A 9,879-nucleotide genomic window follows, 5' to 3' on the forward strand; every position below is an offset into this window, starting at 1 on the left:
AAAGCACCCCTCAGTGGAGGATGGTCACAGCTCAATCTATTGTCCTTCATTTCTTTGTCTTGTCAAAATTTTAGGCACATGGGACCAGCAGTTGGCATAATGGCTGTGTAGCTCAACTCCCATGTAGTTGACCATGGTTCGAGTCCCAGATCCGGCGGCTTAAACTCACTCCAGGCGCATGTGCGTGCGTGCCCAAGATCCTGGAGAGAATAGAGAAGGGATTGCAGCGTGGCCATTCCCTCTGGGGAGTGATTTCTCATTTTCTATCTCTCTGTTTCTGTCTTTCTGGTGAACGCATGCACCCTATCCCTATCGCAGAAAAATAAAAAATAAAAAACCTCTCCAAAAAATTAAAACAATTATATAATCCAGCATTTCCACTTCAGGATATCTATGTAAAAGAATTTAAAGGGGAGGGCCAGGCTGCATGGCACCACAGTTAAGTGCTGTGCATTTAGAATCAAAGCCTACGTGGACAACTGAGATTTAAATCCCTTTACTTCTCTGTCTCTCTCTGTTGAGCACACATATCTTGTGGCAAAAATCTAAAAAAAAACCTAAAGAATGATAACGTACTAATTGAATGAAAACAGGTGTAGTTATATTAATATTGGACAAAATAAAATAAATGGGTTAACATATAATCATAATTTTCATTTCCCAAGAAGGTATTAATTTCTAAACTCTATGTACCTAATAACACAACCTCAAATTAAAGTTTAAAAAAAATGCAGAATGAAAGAAATTCACAATTCTACTACAAGTCACAGTGACAGATTCTAGGACATTTTTTTTTTTTTTTAGAATTTTTTTCCATAGGGTGCGTGCGCACACCAGAAAAACAGAGACAGACAGACAGAAAGCAAGAAATCACCCCCCAGGGAGAATAGTTTGACTGGATTGGCATGCACTGTATTTATGATGGAAAAAAAATGTACACTGTAAAGATGTACAGTGATTAAATCTAAATTTAAAAAGTGCAAAATTTAAGGACCACTGATGACATAATGGTTACGGTTTTTGGACTCCCACATCGTGAACTGCAGTTCTAGTTCAAAACTCACTTGAGATGTGTGTGTATGCATGCCCAAGATCGTGAGGGAACAATCGAGGAGAAGGGATTGTGCTGTGGCCACTACCCCGCCCCCCCCACCCCCCGGGGCAAGTAGGGTAATTTCTCACTTTCTGTCTGTCTCTCTGCTGAGCGAAGGCATCCTACCAAAATTCTCACTTAAAAAAAGTGCAAAATTTTTAAAATTATTTTAAAAATAAACGTATTTGAGGGACCAAAAGGAGGTGTGGAGGTTAAGGCGGCTGGATCCTACATGGCCAACTGCAGGGTTCCAGTCCTGGACCTGGAGGCTTGAAAAATGTGCTAGGCCGGGACCAGCAGTTAGTGTAATGGCTATGTCACTGGACTCCCATGTAGTCGACCACAGTTCGAATCCCAGACCTGGTGCCTTAAATTCACACCAGGCGTGTATGTGTGAGTGCCCAAGTTCCTAAGAGGAGAATGGAGAAGAAGGGATTGTGGCATGGCCATCCCCCCTGGAGGGTGATTTCTTGCTTTCTATCTCTCTGTCTTTCTGGCGAGTGCACATACCATATAGCAAAAATCTCTCAAAAAAAAAAGTATGCTATAATCTGTCACTGTCATAGTAGACTTGTGAATTTCTTTCATTCTGTGTTTTGCTTTGTTTTATTTTGTTTTGTTTACTTTAATTTGAGATTGTGTTATTAGGAACATAGAGTTTAGAAATTAGTATCTTCTTGAGAAATGAAAATTATGATTATGTGTTATGTGGAGAAGGGAATGCTGCGTGGCCATCCTACCGGGGGGAGGGGGGTGGTTTCTCGCTTTCTGTCTCTCTGTCTCTCTCTGTCTTTCTAGTGAGTGCACGTGCCCTATAGCAAAAACCTCTCCAAAAAGAAAAAAAAAGTTCAAAATTCTCTTTAAAAGGCAAAAAAAACAGGGACCAGCAGATGGCATAATGATTACATAGCCAGACTCTCACATGGTTGACTGAGGTTCGAGTCCCAGACCTGGTGGCTTAAACTCACACCAGGTGCATGTGCGTGCGTGCCCAAGATCCTAAGAGGAGAATGGAGAACGGATTACGGCATGGCCATCCCCCCTGGGTGTTATTTCTCACTTTCTATCTTTCTATCTCTGTTTTTCTGCCCTATAGCAAAAACCTCTCCAAAAAAAAGAAAGAAAAAGAAAGAAAGAAAATCATGCTAGGCACATGTGCATACATGCCCAAAATCTCAGGAGCAAAATGGAGAAGGGATTACAGTATGGCTATCCCCTCCAGGAGAGAATTTCTCACTTTCTCATTCTGTCTCTCCTACTCTCCAGTGAGTGTGGCAGGCAGTAAGCCATGAGCGGGCAGCCCTAAGAGAAAACTGAAAGGCTCACCTAGCCCCGGGTGCCAGGAGGGCGAGGTAATTTGCCATATTCCTTCCTTGAGGTTTGAGGGAAGCATACGGGGATAATTTGTGGATTTTTCTTTTATCAAAAGGACTCAAGCAAGCATATTGGTCATTAAAGCGATAGACTAATTGGGCAATCTAATTGGGGCAACCTGACTTGCACTGGGCGTACGCAATTAGGTGATCAAATTCCTCACTTTGCCTGTGAGGAAGGTGCGCAGGTGCAGGAGAGAACGTATGGATTCAAATTTAAAGAAAGAACATAGGCAATGTAACGGGCCTCCCACTAATGAATATTCATGACCTCTAGTAATAAAATAATGGTTATAGTACCAAGCGCGGTTGCCACTTGGCAATCCGCCCGCCCAGCAACCTTTTTGGGTGTACTTTCTTTCTTTCCTTAATTTTCTTTCTGTTAAACCTTCTTTTCTATCTACTTCATTCGTGGTTGCGGTTTCATTTTGCGCCTAGGGACAGATCTCTAATTTTAGTGATCTGGACCCAAAGGACCAAGGATTTCCCAACTCAACTCAACACTTTTCCATCCGTTAACATGAGCACACTCACCCTATAGCAAAAATAATAATAAAAATTTTAAAACATACATTTGAAATTTAAAACGTTTATACTTGAGCAATAAATAATAATGAAAGTATGTATCAAAATGTGTGTTTTAAAAATTAATTCCTATTTAGAGGGAAATGTACAGCCTTAATTGCCCATTTTATTCAAAAAAAGGGCAAAAAATAATGAGTTAAATCAACTAATTTAAGAAGTTGGAATGGCGGGTCCCATAGCTTAGTGCTTATGGGTGTCAGATCCCACATGGCTAATGCTGGAGGTTTGAAAAACATGCTAGGTCTATGTACATGAAAGCTCCAGATCCTGATAGGATGGAGAAATGGAAGAGGAGGGATTAACACCATGCCCATTGAGTGTTGTTTTCCTCTCTGTCCACCCTCTGGGACACTGTCTTTCTTTGTCACTGTCTCTCTCTGCCAAGCATATGCACTCTCTGGCAATTAAAAAAAAAAAAAAAGAAGACGACGATGACGACAATGACAGTAAGAACATGCAATTAAAACAGTCAGGAGACAATATGTGAATTAAACTAATATTTATTGAGCACCTACTATTAGGCATTTGAGATTCAGCAGTGACCTAACTTAGAACCTTGGTAATCAAATGCAGAAATAAGCATAATCCTGGTCATCAAAAGTTCTGATTTCGGGAACCAGCAGTTAGCGTAATGGCTATGTCACTGGACTCCCACGTAGTCGACTGCGGTTCACGTCCTGGACCCAGTGGCTTAAAACTCACACCAGGCGTGTGTGCATGCGTGCCCAAGATCCCAAGAGGAGAATGGAGGAGAAGGGATTGCGGCGTGACCATCCCCCCTGGGGGGTGATTTCTCGCTTTCTGTCTCTATGTCTCTGTCTGGCTGGCGAGCGCACGCGCCCTATAGTGGAAAACCTCTCAAAAAAAAAAAAGTTCTGATTTCTACACAAACTCGCCTCATAACCAGCTGTGTGTATTTGCATAAATCATTTATTCTCACTTTATCTCCCTTTTCTTATCTGAAAAGGAGAACAGAATATCTATCCAATTCATTATGCTATATTATCAAATGAGATCCAATGACATAAATACTATTTTGAAAAAGTATAAGTATTCTACAAATATAAAATGGTTATAACTAATATAAATGATTATGACTAACATCTACATTCCAGTTGCTATTACTGCTTTCCCAATGTTGGAGAAATACAATGGCAGCTCGACATATAATGCTCCTTCCTTTAATTGGATAAAGGTTATAAAATGGGTCTCATGATAAGGTGGCTTCAAATCTTAATGCTAGGAGAGACTGAGTGCTGGGTCACCTATTGCTGTGAAATCAAGGAAACAGCATAAATTACTATAATAGGTCCACTCTCATATACATTTTGTATTTCTGCAACTCTGAACAGTGTGATTTTGCACAGTGGGGTTTAGTACTTGCCACTTTTCCTGTCCCTCACTTCAAGATCAAAGATTCTTGCCACACCAAACACAGAATTAGAAATTGCCTCTTAGAGCAATCAGGTTTTGTTTTCTTTTGTTTCATTCAAGACTTTTACTGAGCATTACTTACAGGCTAGGCAGTAGGGTAAGCACCGAAAATTCAGAGGCTACAATTTAATGGGTGAAGCTGTCAAAATTGCCTAGCATTCTTTCAACACATACATGGGAGAGTCATAAAAAAGGACATCCTCCCATTCATGCCTAACTTTGTCCTACCAACCTTAGAGCTGAGCTAACAAAGAGCATGATGGCAGAGGTAGATAGTATTAGTTTCACTTACTGCTTCTGTATTCCTAGGGTCTAAGGCAGATGCTGATATTCATAGTAAATGAGTAAGTGGATTATGCAGAACATAATGGTAGCAGGCACATGGTACCTAATAAATACGTGTTGAATGCCTTGAAGAACAGGGGATATGTGTCTAGTCAGCTTCCCACTACCTTCCAATCCCCTTCCAAGAGTCTCCCTCCTGCCTCTGACTCTATCAGCTCCATCTCTACATTCCTTCTGTGAAAACTACACTGGGCCCAGCCGTGGCAATGGAGGTGGTGGTGTGCCCATCACACAAATACTGGAACCATACAAGAGGTCATAGGTTGGATTTGGGTCCTGGGTCAACCTGAACATGCTGGGCATGCCTATGGGTATGCCCAGCACCTGTGGTTCTGGCTGGCTAAAGGAATAAGGGGAGAAGGTAAGCCTGTGGGGGTTGGGGGAAGGAAATCTTGGCATGGTGAGACCCTGTGAAGGGTCTCTCTCTGTCTCTCTCTTTCATGAAGAAAGAAATAAACTTAAAAAATAAAATAAAATGGGAACCAGCAGTTAGTGTAATGGCTATGTCGCTGGACTCCCACGTAGTCGATCGCGGTTCGCGTCCTGGACCCGGTGGCTTAAAACTCACGCCGGGCGCGTGTGCGTGCGTGCCCAAGATCCCGAGAGGAGAATGGAGGAGAAGGGATTGCGGCATGACCATCCCCCCTGGGGAGTGATTTCTCACTTTCTGTCTCTATGTCTCTCTCTGTCTGTCTGGTGAGCGCACTCGCCCTATAGTGAAAAACCTCTCAAAAAAAAAAAAAAAAAAAAAAAGAAATAAAAACTGCACTGGATCTCTGCCAGGTCCAGAAGTCATGTGAAAACATGTTCACCCTCTTAACACCCACCCCATACTAGATTGAGCTATCTTATGTCCAGTGAACAAGACTGACTTGAAAAAGGACCACACCCTAAAGGAGAAAGCAGTAGGATTTTCCATCTTCAAAGCTCCTCTTTACCCAGCCATTAATCTTAGATGAATGATCTGGTGATCAGCTGGCTGCGATTATTAATTTCCTACCTGGCAGAGAAATAGAGTGTGTGTGTGTGTGTGTGTGTTTGCGCGTGCTTGCGTGTGTGCACGAGTGTGCACACACACGCTTGGTGAAAAAAAGAGGAAGGAGAGACCTCTGAGATCCAGAGTTACAGGCTCCATATATGATCATGTCATATGATCAAGTCAAAGACAGCAGATGGTCAGAGTTTCATTTGATCATAGACCATTTCTTTTTTCTTTTTCTTTTCTTTTTTTTTTTAAATTTTTTTTGAGGAGGGGGAGGTTTTTGCTATAGAGCGTGTGTGCTCACCAGAAAGACAGAGACAGACAGAGAGACAGAAAGCAAGAAATCACCCCCTAGGAGGGATGACCACACCACAATCTCTTCTCCTCCATTCTCCTCTCAGGATCTTGGGCAGGCATGCACATGCGCCCGGCTTGAGTTTAAGCCACCGGGTTCAGGACTCGAACTGCAGTCGACTCTATGGGAGTCCAGCAACATAGCCAGTATGCTAACTGCTGGTCCCAACCATTATTTGCTTTCTACTACTGCTCACAACTCTTGAACTTTTTGTAATTGCTCTCTCTTACTTATCTTTCTTACTGGAGTCTTTCTTTGTGTGTGTGTGTGTGTGTGTGTGTGTGTGTGTAATTTGAAGAGGGCACTGGATAAGGTTAATTTTATCAGAAATGTGTTCAAAATCAATCCCCTCTCCATTCTCATGACCACAGTCCTAGTCAGGACCAATCATCTTTGGGCAGGACTTTTTCAATACTCCTTCCTATTCCCTCCCTGCTCCCAGCCTTTCCCCACTCCATTTCTTCTCCCCATTTCTTCAACACTATCTTTAGAATTAGGTTATTCCTGGTTTAAAATGTTTCAGCACTCCCACATTGCCTTCTCAGTAAAATTCTGCTTATGGTAGTATTCAAGACCCTCTACTGTCTGAACCCAGATTAACTTTTCAGTCTTATTCCCCAACAGCCCCCACCCCCACCGTGGTTCGGTAGTGTCACCCGTGACTCCAGGTATTGGCTCATGCCATTTCCTCCCCATGAGAGGACCTTTCCCTGTGGGCAACATGGCAGAATCTTAGTCATTTCCTCTGGGAAATCTGTTCTGGCTTTGTCACACCTTCCCCATCTGTCCCATCCTCTACATCTATCATTGTGTGTATAACCTTTAAAAAGCACATTTGACATTTCAAAAGCATTGTTTATGTGTCTGTCTCCCCACCAGAATGTGAGGTCAATAACTGTGTCTCACCTTTGACCCTTAGAAGCTGCCAGAGAGCTCAGTAGGAGTTTGGAAACCATTGACTATGTAGAGAAATCAAACAACTGAATAAATAAATGTATTGCTAACCATTTGGGGCTATGTACAATAATATAACTACATTTGTGTTTATCAAATTTTCCGAACAGGGGCCAGATGGTGGCAAAATGGTAACCCAACTCAACCCACATGGGAAAGGTTGTGCATTCACATCCCAGAACCTCTCTGAGTATGCTGGGCATATACAGTATCCATGACTTATGTCGATTGAGACTGGGAATGGATCATAGCATGTGAACCATGCTGGGAGGGTCTATTTCTGCGTGGTGTGTGTGTGTGTGTGTGTGTGTGTAAGATGGAGAAGAAATAAATTTGAACTTTTTTCTGAATAAAAATTAAGATGCATAATCTTAAAATGAGACAGATCATTTGAAATTGGGAAATGTCCTAGAAAATACATGTCTGCTGCCCATACTTGTATCCCATAATCAACATTATAGGACTAATATTGTCAGCATTCCTTTCCTCTACCTAAACCCACTGTGTACTTCAAATGAGATTTATCAGTTGTCAAACCAAGAAAGTAAATTGCCTTTATACTGCAGTGTAAGTCTCTGCGTGGGTCAGGAAACCATAAACTTTTCATTTCCTATTGATAGGCTGAGAGGTTAAATCCAAGACTGGCCTTGAATTATTCTGCTTTCTTTTCTTTATTTCTAGTTCTCACTGGAGTATTTTTGGAAAGCCCTGGTATGTGCTTTGTTCTATGCTATTGTTAAAAAGGTAAAATTGATTAGTTTCTTACTATGTACCAAACACTAGGTTAAGACTTTGAGAAGCATGACTTTTAATTATCACCCTTTACAAATGATATTATTATGATGTCAATATTATGGCTGAGAAAACTAATGCTTAAAGAGGTTGAGTAACATATCCAAAGTCCCACAGAGCTAGTAAGTAGCAAAGTCAAGTTTTAAACTCAGAATTGAATGACTCAGAAGACTATGCTCTTAATAACCAGCAGCTAACAATTTGGAGAAATAAGACATTCACATAGGAAATAATCAAAAAGAATGCGCCTTGAAATGCCAAGACATGGCTCCTTAAGTCACAAGTTACAAAGGTTTTTCTAAGGCTAGATTGAGATATGTGTTTTTGAACCCTGTGGAATGAGCCTGAGTTTTATAACAAAAGTTTACAAGAGCCTTGAGTTTGTATACAATCAATAAATTCAATGGTGGAACATGTAGGGTGGCAGACTAGAGAACTCGCTGTGTAAGTTCTGGGGAAAGACCCCCCCCAAGAGCTAATAACTTGTAGTTGTCAAACACTTGCCAGTTCACAGAGCATTTTCACATATATTATGCCAACAAACCTGTGAAATACAAATTTTTTTCATTTTACAAGCGAGGACAGAGCATGGACTAAGTAGCTTGCCCCATGTCACTGAGTAATGTTCCACAATGGTCAGTATGCAGACTCACACAGATGTCTGCCTCCCCATCTCCTCCATTTTTTGCTCTATGCCTCATTGCCACTCAGGACTCAGGCAGCTAGCATCCAGTCTGGCTGCTCTTCCCAGAAGCTCTCCTACCTGGCCCCCTTCTGCTCAGTGGGTCCTTCCATCAGTCTAACTGGTGAGCTTTACCAACTGCCATGGAACCTTTCAACAGCCACATTCCACCCATCCAACTCTTCTGCCTTTACAGTGTCAAGGATCTCCTAGTACGGGAGGCAAATCTAGAAAACCTCAAACTCTTAAAAATCATGATTATTCTTTTTTGTCTAGAGCAATTTTTGTACCATAAACCAAGCAAAAGCTGGTCTTTCTAAGCTATGGCTTTCTAAGCCATTCAGATCGTGTGAAACTTTGAATGGTAGAAATATTGAAATTTCTGGAACTCTGCTTCTGAGTATCTTTTCCCTTTCTCTGTGTTTCCCTATGGTAGATTATATAGACTAACTTTCTTGCAATCAATAAAAATTTATTGAGCACCCTATTGAGTACCAGAGACAAATATTCTAAGTTCAGAGAATTCATCACTGAACATGACAGAAATAGTGCTCACTCTTATGAAACTTGAGAGTTGGATTAACTAAATAGTGTGCCAAATAGTGATGGGCACCATGAAGGAAAAAAAAAAAAATAGTGAAGGAATTAGAAAACAGCCGTTGGAATGGGATCTATTTTAGAAAGGTTGGTCAGGGAAGTCAGCATAAGGTACTTAGATATAAAAAGAGAACAAGCAAAGCCAGTTGGTCCTAAGGGAAGGGCTTTCCAGGCACAGAGGACATAGTGCAAAGGCCCTAAAGTTAGCTCATGCTTAGATTATTCGAGGAATGGTAAGACCAGTGTAGCAGGAGCAGAGTAAACAAAAGGGAGGATAATAGAAGATGAGGTCAGAGTGAGGGACCAGATTTTATAGTGCCCTGTAGACTCAGAAGATTGTTGCTATTTAGACATTCAACCTCAGTCAAACAAACAAAGCAAGCAATTATTTCAGGCCACAATTGTTGGGTGCTGATGGACAGAAATGAGTAAGACAAAGTCTTCATTGTCTAGCAGCTCAGCATTTAATGAAAGACAGAAACAAGTAAGCAGACAACTGTAACCTAATCATAGTCTGATAAGTATTGTGATGGGATTAAACACAGAATACATAATATTGGGTTGTTGGGAAAGTCATGACATATTTTTCTATGCAAAAATGTGTCATGGCTTTCCCAATAACCTCATAAATATAGGAAATATCAGAGAAAGTGATGTCTGGACATGTACTATCCAATTAGATGACCA

At 41.2% G+C, this 9,879-nt stretch overlaps 1 long non-coding RNA gene across 1 annotated transcript in view; it reads right to left on the reverse strand.

Annotated features, from left to right (window-relative positions):
• LOC114007983 (uncharacterized) overlaps positions 1-8,730 on the reverse strand; it is a 44,728-nt gene extending 35,998 nt beyond the window's left edge. Inside the window, exon 1 of the long non-coding RNA XR_003549551.1 lies at positions 8,677-8,730. This is a non-coding gene — a long non-coding RNA (uncharacterized LOC114007983). The remainder of the gene's footprint in view (positions 1-8,676) is intronic.
• Between the last annotated feature and the right edge of the window lie 1,149 nt (positions 8,731-9,879).

This window comes from Tupaia chinensis, unplaced genomic scaffold (assembly GCF_000334495.1).
Source record: "Tupaia chinensis unplaced genomic scaffold, TupChi_1.0 Scaffold000270_2, whole genome shotgun sequence".
In the NCBI taxonomy this organism is placed as follows: domain Eukaryota; kingdom Metazoa; phylum Chordata; class Mammalia; order Scandentia; family Tupaiidae; genus Tupaia; species Tupaia belangeri.